Below are 22,610 nucleotides of genomic sequence, written 5' to 3' on the forward strand. Positions count from 1 at the left end.
AAGATTCTGAATTTTCCCTCTAGTTTTTAAACTCTGAGAATTCTCAACCACACAGAAAAGTGGAATGACTGATTCCACTATGTCCTTTCTATCAAAATTCAACAAGCATAAGCATTTTGCTACATTTGCTGTATGACTTGCTTGCTGAACAATCTGAAAACTGCATGCAGCATGGCCTTTTTTAATGTAAAAAATGTGTCAGTATATTTTGGTATTGTGTTTCTGGCTTGTATTGTTTTGTTTTGTTTTTTGTATTTTCATATTAGGGTGTATCTCAGAGGTGTTATGTCATTGGAGGTCACCCTCTTGAAGTTGTGCTATATGTTTTTCCCATTTTTCAGTGTATGAAACCCAGGATTGAGTAACCTATAGGGACAGCAAGTAGAATCAGGGTTTCAGGGGGAGGAGGGTACAGTGGTGCTGGTGGTGTGAAAGGAGATGATGTCAAGGTGTCCATGTAGAAAAAGAATGTCTAGAAATGGATTGTAGCAAAGTGGGTGAAGGGAGACATTAGACTGTGTAAGACATGAAACAATAATAATAATCTATAAATTATCAAGGGTTCATGAGGGAGGGAGAGGGGGGGAGGGACAGGAAAAATTGAGGAGCTGATACCAAAGGCTCAAGTAGAAAGAAAATGTTTTGAGAATGGTGATTGCAACAAATGTACAAATGTGCTTGACACAATGGATGGATGATGTATGGATTGTGATGAGTTGTATAAGCCCCCAATAAAATGATTTTTTTTAAAATCAAACAATGTCTTGCATTGAGCAAGTCTGCTGCAAAATACCTTTGTAAAGTGCTAACGCACAAAGATGTTACTTCGTGGACTAAGATGTGCCCGATCCAAGCCATAGTATTTTCGATCTCCTCATGGGCATGTGAAAGCTGGACAATAAATAAGGAAGATCAAAGAAGAACGGATGTAATTGAAGAATATCCAATATACCATGGACTTCCAGATGAACAAACAAATCTGTGTTGGAAAAAGTACAACCAGAAAACTTAGAAGCAAGGCTGGCGAGATGGCGTCTCATGCACGTTGGGCATGTTATTAGGAAAGTACCTGGAAAGGTCATTATGCTTGGTAAAGCAGGTCAGCAGGAAAGAAGACCCTAGTTGAAATGGATGGACACAATAGCTGCCACAATGGGTTCAAACACAAAAATTGTGTGAATGGCGCGGCATTGGGCAGTGTTTTATTGTTGTTTTCCTGCTATGCCCAAGGTTGCTATGAGTCACAACTGGTTGGGAGGCACCTAACAACAGTGGGGATTGCTCACCTTAACTGTGGGCAGCTGACAATTGGCCCCGATAGTGGGGGAACCATGAATAAGAATCTGGGACTGAAATGGGTCGATCACATGCTAAAGAGGGAGAAGGCACGGGCCCAAACTGGGATTTCAGATGAGTTCAATCAGTGGAGATGTCCAAGCGCCAGGCCAGCAAGGGCTGCTCTGAGAATCTTGCCCATAAGGACATACAGAGTTCTGCATAATAGCAGGACTGTGCCAAGACTGCTATTGCTGGCCTCCGTGCAAAAAGATATTGTCACAATTGTGCTAATCAACATAGCAAGGGATCCGAGTAGAAGAGTGTTGGACCTGGCAGGGGACTGTCTGTGAATGGAAATGCATCAAAGTGGGAGTCATTGCAGATGTCCCAAGACTGGGTGAACACAGTGACCTAAGTAAGTGGATCTCAAAAAGTTGGATCCCAGGATCCCTCAACACTCTTAAAATTACTGAGACTGTAAGAGAGGTTTTGCTCAGGAGGCATATTACCCGCCATCATCAAGTTGATTGCTATTATATTGGGCTTCCAAAGCTACAGACCCTTACAGGAGCAGAACGCCTCATCTGGTGGGTTCTAACTTTACGTGGCTTATAGCTGTCAGTATTTCTTTAGAAATCAAACCTCGATGTAACAACGATGAGAAATACAACTTTCCTCTAATTCCTAAACGTTTCCTCCCCGCTCCCACTACCATGACTCGAATTCGACCTTGCAAGTCTGGCTAGACCAGAGGATGTACACTGGTACAGATAGGAACTGAAAATACAGGGAATCCAGGGCGGATGAGCCCTGCAGGACCAGTGGTGTGAGTGGCGAAACAGGGAGGGTAAAGGGAGAGTGGGTAGGAAAGAGGGAACCGATTACAAGGAACTATATGTGACCTCCTCCCTGGGGGACAGACAACCGAAAAGTGGGTGAAGGGAGACGTCGGACAGGGCAAGATATGACAAAATACCAATTTATAAACTATCAAGGGCTCATGAGGGAGGGGGGAGCAGGGAAGGAGGGGAAAAATGAGGACCTAATGTCGGGGGTTTAAGTGGAGAGAAAATGTTTTGAGAATGATGTACAAATGCGCTTTACGCAATTGATGTGTGTATGGATTGCGATAACACTTGTATGAACCCCTAATAAAATGTTTTTAAAAAAAAACAACCGATAAAAAAAAAAAGAAATCAAACCTGAAATTTATAAAATATAAGAATACACAAGCAGACATTCCATCAACTACCCAAACACTGAATCATTACACGGTATCTGGAAAACTCCACATAATCTGGCCCTAATGACAGTGGAAAGGGTAAAGAGTTCTTATTATTGCTTGGTGGCATGCAATTGGCTTAGCTTCATCCTGATGCTAAGTACAACAGAGGGAAGCACTACCCGGTCCTGTGCCATCCTCACACTGTTGCTACGTCTGAGCTCACGATGGCAAGCATGGTGTTAATCCATTTCATTGAAGGTCCTCTTCTCTGCTCCCGTCTGCCAACCTTAACGTCCTTCTCCAGGGCTGGTCCCCTAGAGTTCAAAGCAAGGGAGACAAAGTCTTGCCATTCTCACTTTTGAATTAGCTGTACTTCTTTCAAAACAGGTTTGTTTGTTCTTCTGGCAGCCCATATAGTCAATATTCTTTACTAACGCCTCGATTCTAATGCCTGTATACTTCATAACCAACCCCCCAAAAGACCAAACGCACTCCCACGTAGTTGATTCCAATGCATAGTGACCTTATATAAGATTTCCAAGATTGGAAATCTTTGTAGTAGCTGACAATCTCCTTTCCCCAAAGGAACAAACTTTTACATAGTCAATAAGACACAAGTAAATGTTTTCCTGGTATTCTCTGCTATCAGCAAAGATCCAGCTGAAGTCAGCAAAGATATCCCTTGCTCCGTGTCCTCTTTTGAGTCCAACTTGAATTTCTGGCAGCTCCCCATTGATGTACTATTGGAGCCATTTAAAAATGATCTTCAGCTCACCTTCCCGACACGATCGCTGAAGACAAAATGGGTGCATAAGTACATGTGGTGAGGAAACCTGATGGTGCCTGACTATCAAAAGATACAGCGTCTGGGGTCTTAAAGGCTTGAAGATAAACAAGCGGCCATCTAGCTGAGAAGCAACAAAGCCCACATGGAAGAAGCACACCAGCTTATGTGATTATGAGGTGTCAATGGGATAAGGTATCAGGCATCTAAGACCCAGAAAAAAATCATACCCAAGGTGAATGTGTGTGTGGGGGGGCATGGAGTGGAGACCCAATGCCTATCTGTAGACAATTGAACATCCCCTCACAGAGGGGTCACAGGGAAGAGATAAGCCAGTCAGGGTCCAGTATAGCACCGATGAAACACACAACTTTCCTCTAGCTCTTTGGTGCTTCCTTCACCCCACTATCATGACCTCAATTCTACCTTACAAATCGGATTAGACCAGAGCATGGACACTGCTACAGATAAGAGCCCGCAACACAGGGAATCCAGGATAGATAAACCCCTCGGGGCCACCAAGGAGAGTAGAGATACCAGGAGGATTAGGGTAGGGTTGAGGGAGGAAGGGGGAATCAATCACAAGGATCAATCTAGAACCCCTTCCCAGGGGGACGAATAACGGAAAAGTGGGTGAAGGGTGACGGAGGACGATGTAAGACATGGAAAATATAATCTATAACTCATCAAGGGTTCACGAGGAAAGGTGGGCGGGGGGAGGGAGAGGGAATAAACGGGGAGCTGATATCAGGGGGCCAAGTGGTAAGAGAAGGCTTTGAAAATGATGATGCCGGCATATGTGCAAATGTGCCCGACACACTGGAGGAGTGTATGGATTGTGATAAGAGATGTAAGAGCCCCCAATAAAAGTATTTAAAAAATGATTTTCAATAAAATTTGACTTACATGTGATATTGATATTGTTTGGTAATTTCTGCATTCTGCTTGGGTGCCTTTCTTTGGAATGGGCACAAACATGGGTTGCTTCCAGTCACTTGGCTTTGTACTCAAATTTCTTAGCATAGGTTAGTGACTTCACATAGACCTATAGAAGCTGGACTATATGAAGAAGAACACGGCATCAGGATTGGAGGAAGGCTCATTAACAACCTGTGGTATGCAGATAACACAACCTTGCTCGCTGAAAGTCAGGGAGATCTGAAGCTCTTGCAGATAAAGATCAAGGATTGCAGCCTTCAGTATGAATTACAACGCAGTGTAAAGAAGACCAAAGGCCTCACAACCGGACCCATAGGTAACATGAGGATAAATGGAGAAAAAGTTGATGTTGTCAAGGATGTTGTCTCACTTAGAGCCACAGTCAATGCTCATGGAAGCAGCTGTCAAGAGATCAAACGACGAATTGCTTTAAATAAACCTGCTGCACAAGACATCTTTAGAGTATTGAAAAGCTGTTACTTTAAGGACTTAGGTGTATGTGACCCAAGTCCTGCTATTTTCCATTGCCTCCTATGCATGTGAAAGTTGGACACTGAATAAGGAAGACCGAAGAAGAACCAATGCACTGGAATTGTGGTGCTGGAGAAAATATTGAAAGTACCACGAACTGCTAAAAGAACAAAGAAACTTGTCTGGGAAGAAGTCAGACCAGAGTGGTCCTTAGAGGTAAGGATGGTGGACTTCATCTTCGTCTTACATATCTTGGACATCTTGTCAGAAACGACCAGTCCCAGGAGAAGGACGTCATGCTTGGTAAGGTAGAGAAGCAGCAAAAAAAGAGGAAGGCCTTTGACAAGATGGAGTCACACAGTGACTGCAGCAATGGGCTCAAGCTCAGCAGCAATTGTGAGGATGGAGCACGAAAAAACGAGCAGGCAGTGTGTCCTCCTGTTGTGCGCAGGACGCTGTGGGTTGGAACTGACTCCATGGCCCCCAACAACAACAACAACAGCAACAAAGTTAGTGGTCCTTGTGCTTCACCACCATCAATTCCTGGAGCCTTGTTGTTCACTAACTCCTTTAGTGCAGCTTGGATTTCTTCCCTCATTTCCATCGGTTCTTGATCCTATTCTACTTCATGAAATGGTTGAATGCAGACCGATTCTTTTTGGTACAGTGGTTGTGCATTCCGTTCATCTTTTTGAAAATTAACCAGTTAACTAAATTTTTATCATGAATTAGGTGAAGGTTTACAGAAAAAAATCAGTTTTGCATTCAATAAATTTATGCTTTTTGTTTCAATTTATCCATTTCCATTGTTTCTCCCAATTCCAGTGTTTCCTGTTTCCTGTCTTTCTTTCTTAACTCTTTGTTCTTGGGTAAACTGGACCCTTTCAATGTTTTAAATTTGTTGTGGGTGAATTGGGTGAAGGTTAACAGAACAGATCATAGTTTTACATTTAACAATTCATGCAAATAAAAAGAAAATTCATGCACATTCTGATTCAACTCATTTCGTTGCAATTCCTGTAATATACTGTCACTTATCCCCCGTCCTCCCTCTGTTTCTTGTTTCCATTTCTCCTTCTTGTCTAACCCTCTGAATGTGGTCCTTGAAGAAGTGCTACCCCGTCTTACACTGTGGAATAATCGATCACAGAGGTGAGCAGTTCTGTCCCTGAAGAATAAGGAGCGCCGATCTATCTGAACAATATGCCTTATATGTCCTATGAATTTGAGTTTTGTTTCACATTTTTCTACCACTTTGTGCAGAAGTTTCTTCTTCTTCCTCTTCCTCTTCTTCTTTTCTATGCAGGAGTTTCTAATGCAATCCTTTTCAGATAAATTGGTAGTGGTAGCCGGGCACTAACTAGTTCTTCTGGTCTCAGGATTTGGAGACAGATGCTTAAGTGGTCCATTAGTCCATTACACTAGTTGTTTCCATTTGTCTTTGATTTTCATTATTCTTCTTGCCTCTGGACAGGGAAAGACCAATAGTTACGCCTTTGATGGCTGCTCATGTGCTTTTAAGACCCCAATAGATACTCACCAAAGTAGGATGTAGCGCATTGTTTTTGTGAACTATGTTATGCCCGTTGACCTTGGGGTTCCCCCAAAACTGTGGTCCCCCAAAACTTTGGTCCTGGTCTCCCAGTGACTCATTCGGTAATATCTACCAAGTTTTCACAACTTTGTCTCCTGTATGTGCCACTACTTTCATAGATACATTTGCAGCAAAAGGTATACATAAATAACTGTCTTCTGTCCAACCTGTATAGATTTGTGGGCATACTCCCACTCTTCCTGTCCCACGTGTTCAGCGTGCATGTCTCCACAAGCATGTCCTAGTAGATACCCTCAGTTGCAGAAGTTTGTATATGACGGCATTTGCTTCTGTCACTTTTAACTCTTGTAAACCTCCCAGTGTTCTACACACACACACACACACACACACACACACACACCGCTGCCGCCATTATTTTTTTCTTAACCTCCTTTCACCTAAGTTATTGCTTGCTTACCCTCCAGCCTGTGACGTCCCCTCCCTCCACTCCCCCTCCTGGTAACTTTCCTTCTGTTTTCCGATATTTCCTGCATCAGCTGACATTTTTAAGAGACTGTGAAGACATTGCACAATTTTATTACTAGTGAGATAGAGCATCCTCTGTGGGGGAGAGGCATTTGTGTGCTGGCCTGTAGCTCTGTTTTGAAATTATGTGTACATGCTTTATAAAGAGATCATCATACTTCTCATATGTATTTGGGAGAAATGAAAGAAATGTGAACACTTAAGTATTTACTAGATACAGTATGTGACAATAAATATGGGCAATCACTTGCTTTGCGGAGCATCTTGCATATGCCAATCAAACTTCTAGTGCTGAGAATTCAGCAACAATAAAGACCCCAGCAGACAATAAACAAGTGGACAAAATCGTTTCAGAGAGTGATGGTGACCAGGAAGAAATGATTAGGATGGGAAGGAAGGAGGAAGCTAGTTAGATAGCTACTTTAATTGAGAGTGAGTAGCAGGGGGCGAAAGGGGGGCATTCATCAGAAGGTCTGGGGAAGACAGAAGCACAGGGAGCAGTGGACGCTGAAGCCTCAAGGCAAGAACAAGCTTGGTTTGTAAAAGGAAACAAAGGACAGCCAGGCTGGAGTCAGTCTGTGAAGGGACTGGAGGCAGGGAATGCTGCCCGGCTTAGGAAGGGGAGGCCTTGTATTGTTGTCCTGAGATGCTGTTAAATTGGTTCTGCCTCCTAGTGACACGATGCATAATAACACCAGGCCCTACTCTACTATCACAATTATTGTTATGATTGAGCCCATTACTGCAGCTCCTTGTCAACCTAGCTTCTTCTTTTTTACTGACCTTCGATTAGCAAGTGTCCTTTACCAGGGACTGCTCTCTCCTGATAACATGTCCAAAGTGTACGAGATGAAGTCTCATTAGCCTCACTTCTAAGGAGCATTCTGGTTGTGCTTCCTCAAAGACACATTTGTTTGTGCTTCTAGGAGTTCATGGTACTTTCCGTGTTCTTCACCAACACTACAATTCAAATATAGCAATTCTTTTTCAATCCTTATTCAACACCATCTTTCATATGCATTAAAAATAAACTAACATAACTCATTCCCATCAAAGCAATTCGTAACAACCTCACAGAACAGGGTAGAAGTGCCCTTGGGTTTCTGAGACTCTTTGCAGGCGTAGAAAACCTCATCTTTCTCTTGAGGACAGGCTGGTGATTTCAAGCTGCTGACTTGGTACAAAGCGGCCCAATTTGCAAACCACTATGACACCAGCAGGGTTCCGCATGTGCATGAAGTGGTTGAAAACACAATGACCTGGGTCAGGCACACCTTAGTCCTCAAAATGACATCTTTGCCCTTGAACCCTTTGAAGATGTCTTGGGTAGCAGATTTGCCCATGAGCGTTGATTGTGGATCAAAGTAAAATGAAATCTTTGACAATTTCAAGCTGCTTCTCCTTTTATCACGGTGCCCTCTATTGAGCCTGTTGTAGGATTTTTGTTTTCTTTACTTTGAATTGCAATTCACACTGAACGCTGCCAGGAAGGTCTTGTAAAACATTGTAAAAACCGTGGGTTTTATTTTTTTAAGAGAGTATGAAGACGTTGGACAGTTTTATTGCGAATGAGATACAGTATCCTCCGAGGTGGGGAGACATTTGTGTGTTTTCTTGTAGCTCTGGTTTGAAATTATGTGTACAAGTTTCAAGAGAAACTTTTCTGAAGATACTACATTGGTTACATATCAGTGCCCCCTGGTGGAGCTGATGGCTCAGTTTACATGACTTCAGATTGGCAAAGGCAAAGAAAATGAGAAATGTATTCTTTCATTCAACAAACATTATTAGTAAAGGATCACTGTTAGAAAGTCCTGGGTAGAGTAGGAGACGAATGTGGACCAGAATTCAAAATTAAAAGAGACTATGATTATTGTCCACATAGAGACTGATTTGACTGGTCATATGAAGACTGAAGGAACCTGGTGGCCTAGTGGGTTATATGTTGGGCTGCTAACTAACTGTAAGGTCATCAGTTTGAAACCACCTGCCACTTTATGGGAGAAAGATAAGGTTTTCTACTCCTATAACAAGTTAAAGTCTCAGAAACTCATAGGGAAGTTCTACCCTGTCCCAGAGGATCTTTTAAAGTTGGAATTGATTCTATGAAAGTGTATCTCTCAGAGCAACTGATGGGAGCCCCAAGGGTATGGCCCTGAGCCATCCTTTAGGTCTGAAAAGCAACATTGGACTATTTAAGATCAAAAGGATAGCATTCACCCAAGGTCAAAGCTCTGAAGGTTAGGGAAAAAAGGAGAAATGGACAAGAGGATTCACCGGTGGAAAAAGTAGGATAAGTGATGATACATGGAGAGGGTTGAAGTGATCAGTTGAAACAAAACATGCAAACAGTTGACTCTAAAACTGATGATCTGCTCTGTACACCTTTACCTAAATCAAAATGAAAAGTAAGAAATAAAACGAAACACTTATTGAGTGCCTGCAATAAGTGCAAAGATAGGTCAGTGAACAACACAGACACACAGCTATGCCATCATGACCCTCGCATTGTGGTGTAGAGAGAGAGAGAGAGAGACGTTCAATCACGCTGGCTGTCAGTCAAGTCTGACTCATGGTAAGCCTATGTGTGCCGAGTAGAACTGTTCTGTGTCATCCAAGGCTGTGACCTTTCATGAGCAGATTGCCACCAGGTGGGTCTGCACCTCTGCAACAAACCAAACCACTGGCATCAAGTCGACTCCCACTCGAGACCCCCCAGTGTAGAGTCTACATAGCATTTCCGAGTCTGTAAATCTTGACAGGAACCTATAGCCTAATCTTTCTTTGCCTTCACTCATCGGAAGCTTGCAAGTTGAGCCACCAACTCTCCTAGGGGCAATGCACAAGGACTTCTACAGCTTCAAGACAAAATTGAAACCCATGTCATTGATGGAAGCAGATAGCTTCATCTTTTCCTAGCGGGTTTGAACTTCTGACCTTGCAATTGCAGTGCACTGTTAAGTCAACAGTGCCACCAGGCCTCCTGAGGTACCACTAGATTTGTTTAGACTGTCACACTCTCAGCGAGCAGTTGAGTGCTTAATTTCTTGTGCCACAGAACAGATTATGCCGTAAGTGTTGGGTGGGAATACGAGCTGTGGGAACAGAGTAGGGGGGACCCTGGCCCTCCCCGCTCCCCATTCACTCCTTGCCAGCCCCTTTGCCATAGCCTGGATCTGGGGGAGTGGTGGGGACAGTCTGAAGGAGGGGGGACAAAGGCGTGTATCTGGGTCTGGTTTCTGTCCTCCCTGGGGTGACTGTTCTAGGGTGGCCTCAGGACAGACAGGGGCCACACCATCTCTGCACCACAGTAAAGGTGACCCCTGCAGTCGCGGCTGCAGAGAGGGTGGGGCTATGTGATGTTCAGGCATCTCCCCATCCCAAAGGCCGCCTGATGGGAGGAGGCAGGGGTTCTTGCTCTGCCCCCTGGTAGGGAGGGGTGCCACGCTAAGACGCCAAACTCAGGGACTTGGGTGGCTTGGGTTGGGTTCTTTTGATACTGAGAGCTATTCTAAGAGCAGAGGACAGCATGGGGCATTGTCAATAACTGAGTCTAAAAAAAAAAAAAAGAGAGCGAGAGAAAAACTGAGCGGAGAACTGGGCTAGGGAGTAGAGGGAGGCTGATGGTATTCAAGGAAGGCACCATTGAGAAGGTAATATTTGAGCAAAAAATTATAAAAGAGGTTGAGTGGTGGCATTATCTGGGGGAAGAGCAATCCAGGCAAAGAGACCAGCAAGCACAATGGTCCTGCATCTACCTGCAGATTTGAGAAAGGCCAAGGAGGCTATGTGTCGAGAGTGAAGGAACATGGGAGAAAGTAGGAAATGAGGTCAGAGTTGTAAAGGGGTTGTTGCTGTTGTTCTTAGCTGCCATTGAGCCAAATGGACTCATGACAACCTTGTGCACAATGGGATTGCACTGCTGTGATTCACTGTTTTCATGGGCTGATTTTCAGAAGTAGATTGTCAGATCTCTCCTTAGTTTGCCTTAGTCTGGAAGCTCTGCTGAACCCCCTTTAGCATCACTGCAACAAGCAAGTCTCCACTGAGTGGAGAAGGGTGGTAACTGCACGTGAGGCACATTTGACAGGTAACTCACAAAGGCTTCTTCCATGGAAAGTTACTGTGGAGCCAGCACTGCCCTCTGGTCATGGAGGTCGCAGGGATCAAGTCGGGAGGATCTTGTAGGCTAATGTAGGAACTTTGGTTTCCCCATCCAGATGGAAGGCCATTGGAGGAGGAACATGATTTAAGATTTTAACAGGACCCTCTGTTAATAGATCGTGGGAGGGCAAGGGTGCAAACAGGAGAAACAGTCACAGATTGACTGGCTTGTACCAGGAGAAACAGGTTCTGGATAGCTTTGGAAGAAGATCCCACAGAACTTAACGACTAATTAATTGTGGTGTGTAAGAGAGAAGAATTAAGAACCTTTCTAGATGAAAAGAAACAAAACACTAAAGTCACAGCCATTGAGTCAATTCTGGGTCATTGCGGCTGTAAAGGAGAGGGTTAAACTGCCTCTCTGGGTTTCGGAGGCTGTAACTCTTCACTGGGATAGAAAGCCTCATCTTTCTTCAACAGAAACATCAGTGGTTTTAAACTACTAACTTTGAAGTTAGGAGCCCAACACAGCTACCCATTACACCGCCAAGACTCCTCTTATAGATAATTATTACTTAATAAATTGCTGTAACAGGAAAAGGTGACCAAAAAACATACAACCAAACACTGTAAGAGAAAAAGTATCTTGGTGGTGTACCAAAGAGTTAATAAAAATCCTCCTATTTTCCTGCATTTTATGTTTGTGATATTTGTGAACTTTATACAAAACCTTGTCTAAAGATTCACTTTTATACTTTGCACTCCTCCCTCCCCCCAAACCACTCAAAATCAGGGCCTTCGATTCTTACAGTGACTCCTTTAAGACACAGTACGAGGGCGTGCCCGCTGACTTTCTGAGTCTGTAAGTCAGTACTGGAGTAGAAAGCCTCGTCTTTCTCCCGCAAAGCAGCTGGTGGGAGAACTGCTGTAGTTAGCAACCCAGTGCCTAACCCCACCACACCACCAGGGTTCAGAGGTCCATCCTAACATGCGTCCACTTCAGGAGCCCTGATGACATAATGAGTTCCCGTTGGGCTGCTAACTCAAGGTCAGCAGTTCGAAACCATCAGTCACTCCATGAGCCTTCTGCTCCGAGTGTGGAAAGGGAGTGAGTGAACGAACGCTTTACCGTCCAGCCTCGGTTGCTATGAATCAGCATCGACTCAATGGCAGTGAGTCATTTCAAGTCACAGCATAAAAACTGTTGTTTGTGATAAACTGCATAAAACTGTGTGCACGACATAGAATTTAACTATAAACTCAATATAATTTAGGAATAAGTAAATATTGGGAATTATAAGATCTCCGTAGGCTAGGCTAGAGCCTCCCAAGCATCTTCCAACATTTACCACCCATTCTTCCAGTTTTTCTACATCCACCAAATGCATCCAGCATTTTCTTCACTCTCCGTTTGGGGAATCAGGGAGGACACGTGTTTTGAGTTTCTTGAAAAAGAAAGGCTGAGGTATTTGTTTTTTAAACGAGCGCGGTCGCGCCTCCAAGATCCTCAGCGCAAACCTGGACTCGAGGCGCCAGGAGGGGCGTGGCCAGGGCCGGGCGTCCGCGGGTGCGGAGCCCCCAGCGGGGTGGGCGGGGCCAGCAGTTTCCCCGCCCCGTGAGGCCTAACACATGCGCGAAGCCGCTTCTGAGGGAAAAGAGGCGTGGATTGTGAGGTGACCCTGGCGCCGTACTTCCGGTTCCTAGGGATGCGCATCCGGGTCACGGTAACGCCGCGGTTTCCCCCCCTCGCCTGTTTCGGCTGTTTGGTTCAGCGGTCTCATGTCCTCTTTTGGTAGGGCCTCGGCAGCCTCTGGGTGAGTCTCCACCGCAGACAGAGTGAGCGGCCGCCGGTCGAGTGCAGCGCGTAGAGGGACGGGCCAAGAGCTCTCTCTGCCCGGGCTCTTTTGGGCGGGGGTTTGCTTCCTCTGTCCCTTGTCCCTTGCAGTGCTTCCCCGCCTTCACCCCATGCCTCACTTTCACCCCAACTTAGACGCTCTCGCCCCTTTACCGCAGCCTCACTCCCCTGGCAGCCCGTGTTCGCCCCAGCACTTCCCTCAGCCGCTGACTCTGTGCCCCCACACTCTCACGTTAGTCTCCCTCTTTGCAAACCCTGATGCCCGGGAACCCCACTGGCTTGTTTTCAGCCGCAAAGGACGACCCCCTCTTTGCGATCCCCTCCCTCCCCTGGGACGAACCTCTCCCGCCCCACGGCCCCCAGGTTCTCGTCCCCCAACTTTCTTCAATCTTGACCCTCTCCCTTCCCGAGCCTAGTGTGCGGCCACTCGTGCGTTCGCTCGGGGCTCTCCCGCCGTTTTCTTCGCTGGAGGGCTTTGCCGAAGCCCCCGTCCGCGTCGACTTGCCCGGCCTGGAAGGAGCTTTGCCCGGCAGGTAGCCCTCGCAGGCCAGTAACAACTAAGGTGGCCCCAGCTCTTGGCTGGCGCTCAGCTTGGGAGCTCTCTCCGGTGCAGGGGAGCAGGCGGGGGTGGGGGGGTGGTTGTGTGCGCTGGACCCTGTCAGCGCTCTTTCTCGGGCTCCCTTGAGAATGGATGTGCACAGCTGAGGCCACGGCGGACGTTCGGCTAGAGACGGCCCTGTCATCTGCATGCACGGGGCGTTACTTACAGGACAGTTGGCTGTGACAAAGGACAGAGCTTCTTGGGGGAGATTACTAGTCCCGGAGTTAGCAAGTTCACGGCCAGAAATGGTAGTGTGTAGTTACTGAGACCTCTCCTGCTGGGGTTCACCAGTCGTTTCCAAGACGTTTTCTCTAATTGAACCCCAACCCTTGCCTCTGATCCATAGTTTCGTCGTCTTCACTGTATTAAGTTTTCTAGTCCCCCCCAGCCCTTCTCTTTGTTTTTTTCCCTCTCGTTTTTAAACTTAGAACTTCTTTCTTAAGTTTCCCTTGAGGTTTTGTGAAATTCTAGTGAAGTCACCTGTAATGTGCAAGGATGATGTGTGGATTGAATCGTTATAGTGTTCAAAGTTTGTGACCCCTTTCCCCATGGTTTATAGGCCATTAGATCCTTTTGTCTTGTGCTTATTTGGATGGCTAGCATTTGAGTGCAGACTGTGTGTGATAATTTTCTGTAATTATATATAAATTCGGCTGTAATACTTAGTACTTCAGATGTGAACAAAACTTTTAGTAGCTACTGCTCTATTGACTAGTGAAATAAAGAAAAATCTTTCATTTTGTGATACATAGACATATGAAGGTGGTTTTTAAAAGCTCACGGGAAAACTCCCTTGTCTTTTAATTCCGTTTTCCCACAGGTTTTTTGAAGCCCCCTCCTATGAGAAAGCATGATAGACCTTGGCTTATACCAAAATTGGGCTGCTCCTTTCAGCTGGTTTTAGCCAAGAACTTTGGAGCAAAGCTATCTTATATCCTAGAAGCCATAGGGTAGAGTAGGACCCTGCTGGTTGGCTTTTAGGACTTAACTACCAGTTCTTCCTCCCAGGACCTACCCTAGAAACGAACTTCCCTTCAACCTGACCTTGCCAGTTCCCAATCTTAAAAAACGAACCCCAATGAGTATGGGCAGGGTGCAGTTGTTTCTTTACTTCCTAGTTTTGTACACTCCCCTCCCCACCCTCCAAGCTGTGGAAACTCCAATTCTCTACATAATAAACCATGGGATCACAGATTTTGAACTCTTAGCAACCAGTATTTGTGTTGATGCAGGGCCTTCTTTCAACCTTTCTTCAATTTCCAAACTATTTCTCGAGCTAAGTCTCAATCTAACCTAGATGCGTTATTGTTAGTTGCTGCGCAATTGATTTCTCCTCCTGGTAACCTTATGTGTGCCAAGTAGAACTTCACAGAATTCCCAAAACTGTGACATTTCAGAAGCACATCTCCAGGAACCTCTGGATGAGTTCCAACCTCTAAACTTTCAGCTAGTACTGGCCTAGATAAAGTTCTACAATTGTATCTACTCCTAGATAAATTTCTATAGTTTGTCCCATAGAGTTCGGGCTTACAAAATTGGTGATCATTATTCCAAAGTTACTTAAAATGATAATGAAGTCCTGTACTCAAAGTAGGGTTGTAAGCTAGAGAGCGTACTCTGGTAGTTGGTGGTTCCTTTCAATACATTTAATCTTATATGAACGAGAGTTGAGGATAAGACATCTGTGGCACCGAGTTTTAAATCTAGAGCTGAAATCGTTTTGCCTGCAACACTGGAGTAGGGGGAAAAGCCTTTTTTAAAGAGAAGTAGAAGTTGACAGGTTGTCCTATCAACCTAAGTTCTGGGCTAGATAATTATTAGAGAAGTAGAAACATTTGAAATACGGACTTCAAACAATTTATCTTTACTGGTTTCCCATGTTAAATTTGCAGTAATATTTTAAATAAAAAAATAAATATAGTAATAAATAGACCTTTTTTTTTCTCCAAAGCGCTCAGTGATTTCATTCTTTGGGTGTAAGGTATTTGCATCGTATCATAGCTTCAAACAAAACTCAAACTCACTGCCATCTAGCCCATGCCAACTCAGCTTAATTAATATCAATATCAAATTATGTTCTTTCCCGATTGTTGCTAATTGCTGTTTGGTTGGCTCTAACTCACAGCGACAGTGAGTGTAACAGAACAAAACATTGCCTGGGTTTGCGCCCATTGTTGCAGTCACAGTGTTGATCCATCTTAGGGAGGGTTTACCTAGTTCCACGCTTTACCTTTACCTTTACCCAGCACGATGTCCTTTTGTATCTATCGATTTGTTTATCCTGATGACTTGGCCAAAGTAAGCAATGAAAATACTTACTTGGGGAACTTTTTTACAATGTAGAAATCGGTAATAACAAAAGACTATTCTTATATGAAACTTTGTGTCAAGAACTATTCGAAGTAGTTTACATACACTAGAGCAGCAGTTCTCAACCAGTGGGTCACCCGATTCATAACAGTAGCAAAATGACAGTTGTGAAGTAGCAATGAAAATAATTTTATGGTTGGGGGGGTCACCACAACATGAGGAAATGTATTAAAGGGTCTCAGCATTAGGAAGGTTAAAAACCCCTAGAGTGCTTCAGAAAGTGGAAAATACAATTTAAAAATGATGGCAACTAACAATGAGAACTAGAAGAAAATGTTCTGAAATTGATTGCTCTGGTGATTGAATGATTAGATTGTATAGTGTGTAAAGGATATGCCAATAAAGTTATTTTTTAAAGATAATTCTTTTGCAAGATGATGGCATTTTCTAAACTTTTTGAAACTCCTTCATATTACCTCTTTATTTCTTATAACAATACTAAGGAAGTATTCTAATTTTTGCCAATTTATGGATGGGGAAATCAATGCCAGATGTCACACAGCGTCACAAAACTAGTTAGCTAGCCAGAGAGCTGATCTGAATTTAGTCATTCTGACTCCAGAGTTTGTGACATTTTTATACAGGGCCTACTAGTTTAGTGGTTTCTTCCAATACAGGTTCAGATTAAGCACCCAATTTTTCTAAAACACAGAAAGATAAAATTTTTAATTGGGAAGCTTAAGGGGGAGGTTTCCATATTTTTAAATAAATGCTGACATAAAGCAAATTGCAGTTCCCTTAATTACACATTTCTCAGGTGACAAAAATATATACCAAGACAGCAAAATAGGATCAGCCCTCTTTTTAATTGTCTTTTTCCCCCCTTTTCAATTGTCTTACAGAAGCTAATAATTATTTTTGTTATTTGAAGAAAAGGCAGATTTTAATAAAATGAATTTTAGATCATTAAAATGTCTTATCCCTTGCAGTTAATGGTTTCCTTTCTTTGATTTGTAGAGTATTAAATGAGTTTATGTAGTAGTCTAAAACTTTGAAATTCTGATGCCCTCCCTATGAATTTAACAAACTTGAAGTGTAAAATAGAAGACTACACTGGAATTTTGACCTTTGTTGAACTCATTGGCACCATATAAGAGATTTTCCTCTTGTCTCATTTCCAAATATTTGTGCACAGTTAAGTACATCCCTCTTGTTACTATATTTAGACTAATACAGTAAAAATCTCGAGAGCTGGAACTACCTTGTTTTTCTCGGACTTGCTAATTTCCTGCCTTTGACAGGATCTTAACCACTTTTCTCTGTCTCTCAAAATACTTGAGTTTTCCTTAATTGACAGGTTTCCGGCTTACACTGGTTCTGGTTTTTCCATATATTTGTCATTATTTTTTATTTTACTTTGAAAAGAGGAGGGGAACTTTCACAAACTAATTGTTTTGTGAATAAATGCAAATAATAGTCATTTAGAATAGTATTATTTATATTAATATTTTCTTTTTGCTTTTACTTTTCCTGAGTTAAAAAAAAGGTGGGTTAGTTTTTTTTTCTAAAAGAAGATGGTTTTATATTAAGTTGAAGTACAGCATAATGCAAGAGTTTTAGACTCGATTAATTAGTGTCTGAGTATTTTAAAAATAATTGAGAATCATGGACTCGGCTTAACAGGAAAAAAACCCTGCCACTATTCATGGTAAGCAGTGACACTTGATTAAGAATCTGCTTCTTTTAATTAACATATTAAGTTTTCTTATTTAATTAACTTATATTAGTTAAATAGACTGCTTTTGTAGTAGTCTTTGTCTTACGTCCCCTCTCCCCTAATTTAGAAAACTACCAGAACAGGAAGATTTTTGTGCATTTAGTTTGAAGTGGCTACTTACTTTCTTTTCTTTTTAAAAAAAATTGTATTGGGGACTCATACAGCTCTTATCATAATCCATACATATACTCATTGTGTCAAGCACATTTGTACATATGTTGCCATCATCATTTTCAAAACATTTTCTTTCTACTTGAGCCCTTGGTATCAGCTCATTTTCTGCCTCCCCCCCACCTTTCTCCCTCATGAATCCGTGATAATTTATAAATAATTCTTTGTTTCATGTCTTACACTGACTGCTGTCTCTGTTCACCCACTTTTCTATTGTCTGCCCCCCTGGGAGGGGGTTATATGTCCATTATTGGGATCAGTTCCCCCCACCTTCCCCTTACCCTCCTGGTATCACTGCTCTCATTATTGGTCCTGAGGGCTTTATCTGTCCTGGATTCCCTGTGTTGTGAGCTCTTTTCTGTCCAGTGTACATGCTCTGGTCTAGCTGGATTTGTAAGGTAGAATTGGGGTCATGATAGTGGGCGGGGGGCATTAAGGAACTAGAGGAAAATTGTGTGTTTAATCAGGGCTATACTGCACCCTGACTGACTCCTCTCTTCCTGTGACCCTTCTGAAAGGGGATGTCCAATTGACTATAGATGGGCTTTGGGTCTCCATCCGCCCTCCCCCTCACTTACATTGATAAGATTTTTGTTCTGGGTCTTTGATGCCTGATACCTGGTCCCATCGACACCTCGAGATCACACAGGCTGATGTTCTTCCATGTGGTCTTTGTTGCTTCTCAGCTAGATGGCTACTTGCTTATCTTCAAGCCTTTAAGACCCCAGATGCTATATCTTTTGACAGCCGGGCACCATCAGCTTTCTTCCCCACATTTGCTTATACACCCATTTTGTTTTCAGCAATTGTGTCAGGTACGGTTACCGTCACAGAGTGCCAGGTTATTAGAACAAAGTGTTCTTACGTTGAGGGAGTACTTGAGTGGAGGCCCAATGTGCGTCTGCTGCCTTAATACTTAACAAATAAATATATGTACAAAGATCTATTTCCCTATCGTTATATATAACTGTATTCACATATGTACATGCCTGTATTTAGACCTCTATAAATGTCCTTTGCCTCCTAGTTCTTTCCTCTATTTTCTTTTACTCTTCTCTTGTCTGATTATCATGTTCGGCCTTCATTGGGGTTTTGGTAATTCCTCAGCGACATTGTGACGTGTCTGTTTTCCTCCCATTTGACTAGCTGGTTGTCATATATCTTCTGGGTAAAGTGGCTCTCAAGCTTTTCTCTCACCGTGATTCACAATAAGTTGTATATTACTCACATGCCCATATCTACATATTAATATTAAATATTGGATTAAGTTTTGTGAAACCATTTGTCATTTATTAGTAATGCATTCTAATATTTCTATTGTGCTCTATTGTAATTCCTTTCAAGCAAACTGCTGGCTTACATTCACTAAGTTGATAGGATATCCTATTGATGTGTATCTGTGATTGCTAGATTTTTATTCCAGTATTGACTTTTTCTAATGGAAGTATTTAAATTGGTCAGTTTTTTTTTCTCTAAAAATAGTATCTTGAGTTTAAAGCTTCTGACCTAAATGATTGTGCAGAACAATTGAGAGAGGAAGGCCTTTTGCCTTGATGACAGTTGTTGTCATCTCTCTTCTTTGCCATGTCCGGGCACAACCATGAAGTAAAAAATGCTTGATCATTTTAGAGCCTCTCTCATTAGAATCCTTTGGTGGTTCCCACCTAGCCTGCCAAGTTTAGGTATATTCACGCTGTGCTCCTGTTCTTGACAACTAGTCAAAAGGTTACAAAATTATGTTATTTTCTCTTCTGGCCCCAATCCAGTTTTAGGTAAGTTAAGAAAAGAAAGCTGAGGAATAAAGCAGGTTGCTCATATATAAACATAGCCAGTTTGAAGTATACCCCTGAATCTATCATTATGAAAAATCCATTTTGTAAACAAAAACCATTTTGTAAACATGGATGACCACATCACATCACTAAATGGAAAATGAGTGGTCATTAAAGTACAGAACTGACAAATTGCATCATCACATATATGCCAATTAATTACAGAACTGCCAAACCACTGGGAATCTTGGCCCAGCCAACTGTTATAACCTTAGCTATCACAGCCAGTGTTACTCTCATTTCGCACCTTGGTGTTTGTTACTGCCTACCATGAACATCATCAAATAGTTGGATATTAGGCCTTTTCTTGTTATCATAAATACAAAATGTTAGATAACAAAACAGTTAAACATGAGAAGTAGTTGTAACACTATTGAGGGGAGGAGTCATTAGGGTTAGTGACAGTGAAACATTGCCTTGATTCATTTTATATAATCAAAAGGAAACAAGGTGGACGAAACCTCAACGGATGCAGCAGTTACAGTCTGAACTATTTTATGTTACCACCACTACCCCTTACTACATGCCAGCTAGTTTCTAGAGTACTTCATATTGTATTAACTCAAACTCACTTGAGAGACCCGAAAAAAGGTTGAAAAAGGATAAAGAAGCAATTTTACCACGTTCTTAGTTTCTTATAAGAAACCCAGGTGGTGTAGTGGTTACAAGTTGGGCTGCTAACCCCAAGATCAGCAGTTGAAAGCCATCAGCTGTTCCATTGGGAGACCACCAGACGAAAACTCTGCCATCAAGTCGGTGGTGACTCATAGTGACCTTTAAGTCAGGGTCGAACTGCCTCTGCAGTTTTCAAGCCTGAAGCTCCTTACAAGAATAGAAAGCTTCATCTTTCTCCAGAGGAGCTGGCTGGTGGTTTAGAACTGCTGGCCTTGCATTTAGCAGCCCAACATATAACTGCTACACAACCAGGGCTCCATGGGAGAAAGATGAGACATTCTACCCCTGTAAAGAGTTACAGTCTCGGAAACTCACGGGCATTTCTGTCCTGTCCTATAAAGTTGCTTTGAGTTGGCATTGACTTGATGACAATGGGTTTCCTTTGGTTTTTGCGTTTTATTGTCTGACTTGTTAATTCTGCCTATTAGTGAAGATAACATGGCAAATTGTTATTTTTTAATCTTGGTCAGCTTTTTATAAAAATGTGTCATTATGCATGAAAAAATAATAAATTATCAAGGGATCCGAGGGAGGGTGGAAGGGTGGGGGAGGTGGAAATGAGCTAATCCCAAGGGCTCAAGTAGAAGGAAAATGTTATGAAAAGGATGATGGCAGCATATGTATAAATGTGCTTGACACAATGGATGTATATATGGATTGTAATAAGAGCTGTAAGAGCCCCAATAAAGTGATTTTTTTAAAAAAAGTGTCATTATGAGGAACATAACTGGCTTGGGAGCCCAGCCTTTGAAGCCAGGCTCCTGGTTTGAATGACCTAACTGCCTAGGTGGTAACTAACTTGATGTATACATTAAGTTACATGTTGGACTAGTTACTATGTGTGTGTTAATTATTCCATCTATAAAATGATGACAATAATTAATAGTCCTTATTCTTTAGACTTGAGATGTTTGAGATAATATATGTAAAGTACCTAGAATAGTACCTGACGATTGAAAACAGTCCATAAATGTTAGCTATTAATATTATCAACTCACAGTTGGATCTCCTGACAGTATTTGTGATATGATTCGTTTTTCGTATTTGCTGAGTAACAAGACATGATTGATGTTCGGTGTTAAATTGCCCAAGAACTTCTAAACATCTTAAGTTTAGGGCTTACAGGAAATTTTTTTTTTTTAACATTTTATTAGGGGCTCATACAACTGTTATCGCAATCCATACACACATCAATTGTGTAAAGCGCATTTGTACATCATTCTCAAAACATTTTCTCTCCACTTAAACCCCCGACATTAGGTCCTCATTTTCCCCCTCCCTCCCCGCCCCCCCTCCCTCATGAGCCCTTGATAGTTTATAAATTGGTATTTTGTCATATCTTGCCCTGTCCGATGTCTCCCTTCACCCACTTTTCGGTTGTCTGTCCCCCAGGGAGGAGGTCACATATAGTCCCTTGTAATCGGTTCCCTCCTTCCTACCCACTCTCCCTCTACCCTCCCTGTTTCGCCACTCACACCACTGGTCCTGTAGGGCTCATCCGCCCTGGATTCCCTGTATTTTCAGTTCCTATCTGTACCAGTGTACATCCTCTGGGAAAATTCTTTTATAAAGTATTTGGAATCAAAGCCAAATAATAAAGGCATCTGGGCAATACCAAAATGGAACCCATTGCCATTAAGTTGATTCTGACTCATAGTTACATTTTAGGACAGAATAGAACTACTCACTAAGGCTCCTGACAGGTTATAGGTAAAGACAGCCTCATCTTTCTCCTGAGGAACAGCTGGTGGGTTTAAACTGCTGACCTTAAGGTTAGCAGTCCATTGCTTAGCCCACAAGGCCACTTTAGCTAGACCCAATTTTCTAATAGTTATTATAGTTATAAGATAGTTACTTATTAATAGATTCATAAGGATCTTTGCCTTAATTGTTAAAATATTTCACCCTTTAAGAAACCAAGAGGACTAGTTAGTGAATTAACTTTCACTCAAAACCAGGATTCTTTCCTGAATCTATCTTGTGTCTGAGATATTATTTATTTACTTATTTTTCTTGAACAAATATAACACTTATTAGGTAGTAGGAACGTGTTCTATAGGTTTATAGTTAAAACTTAGCTCATCACAAGTCTTTTAAAAAGGTACTACTATTCTCATTTTACAAATGAAATAACACATCCAGACAAATTAAATAATGTACTAAGGTCCTCCATAGCTGGTCATTGTCAGAGCTGAGATTTGAACCTACCTAAGCATTTTGACCCCAGAGTTTACTGTGAATTGTAGTTTATAGGGTGAAATAATAAATGTAAAAGTTTGCTTCACTGTTTCTCTCTCTAAGCTGAAATAACAGCTCTGAAACTACATGGTTTTGGGGTTTTTTTTGGTCTTGATAGATTTTTGAAGGAGGAAATAAATTTAGAGAAATAAACAATAGAAAAATTGAACTTAGTTCTGATCACTGGGGACATGTATACCAGGGGGTACCAAAAAAACTCCAGCTATGTATTTAAATTTCTTTCTTTCTTTGTTTGTTTTTTTTGCAAAA

General features: G+C 42.3%; 1 protein-coding gene across 2 annotated transcripts in view; it reads left to right on the forward strand.

Moving 5' to 3' along the window:
* The first annotated feature begins 12,624 nt into the window (after positions 1 to 12,624).
* EYA3 (EYA transcriptional coactivator and phosphatase 3) overlaps positions 12,625 to 22,610 on the forward strand; it is a 102,532-nt gene continuing 92,546 nt past the window's right edge. For both annotated transcript variants that reach the window (XM_004705058.4, XM_013005348.3), the window contains exon 1: positions 12,625 to 12,695. The gene's annotated coding sequence lies outside the window, so the exon portion shown is untranslated. The remainder of the gene's footprint in view (positions 12,696 to 22,610) is intronic.

Source organism: Echinops telfairi, unplaced genomic scaffold, assembly GCF_000313985.2.
Source record: "Echinops telfairi isolate 266 unplaced genomic scaffold, ASM31398v2 ScPeMD7_7457;HRSCAF=8495, whole genome shotgun sequence".
Lineage (NCBI taxonomy): Eukaryota > Metazoa > Chordata > Mammalia > Afrosoricida > Tenrecidae > Echinops > Echinops telfairi.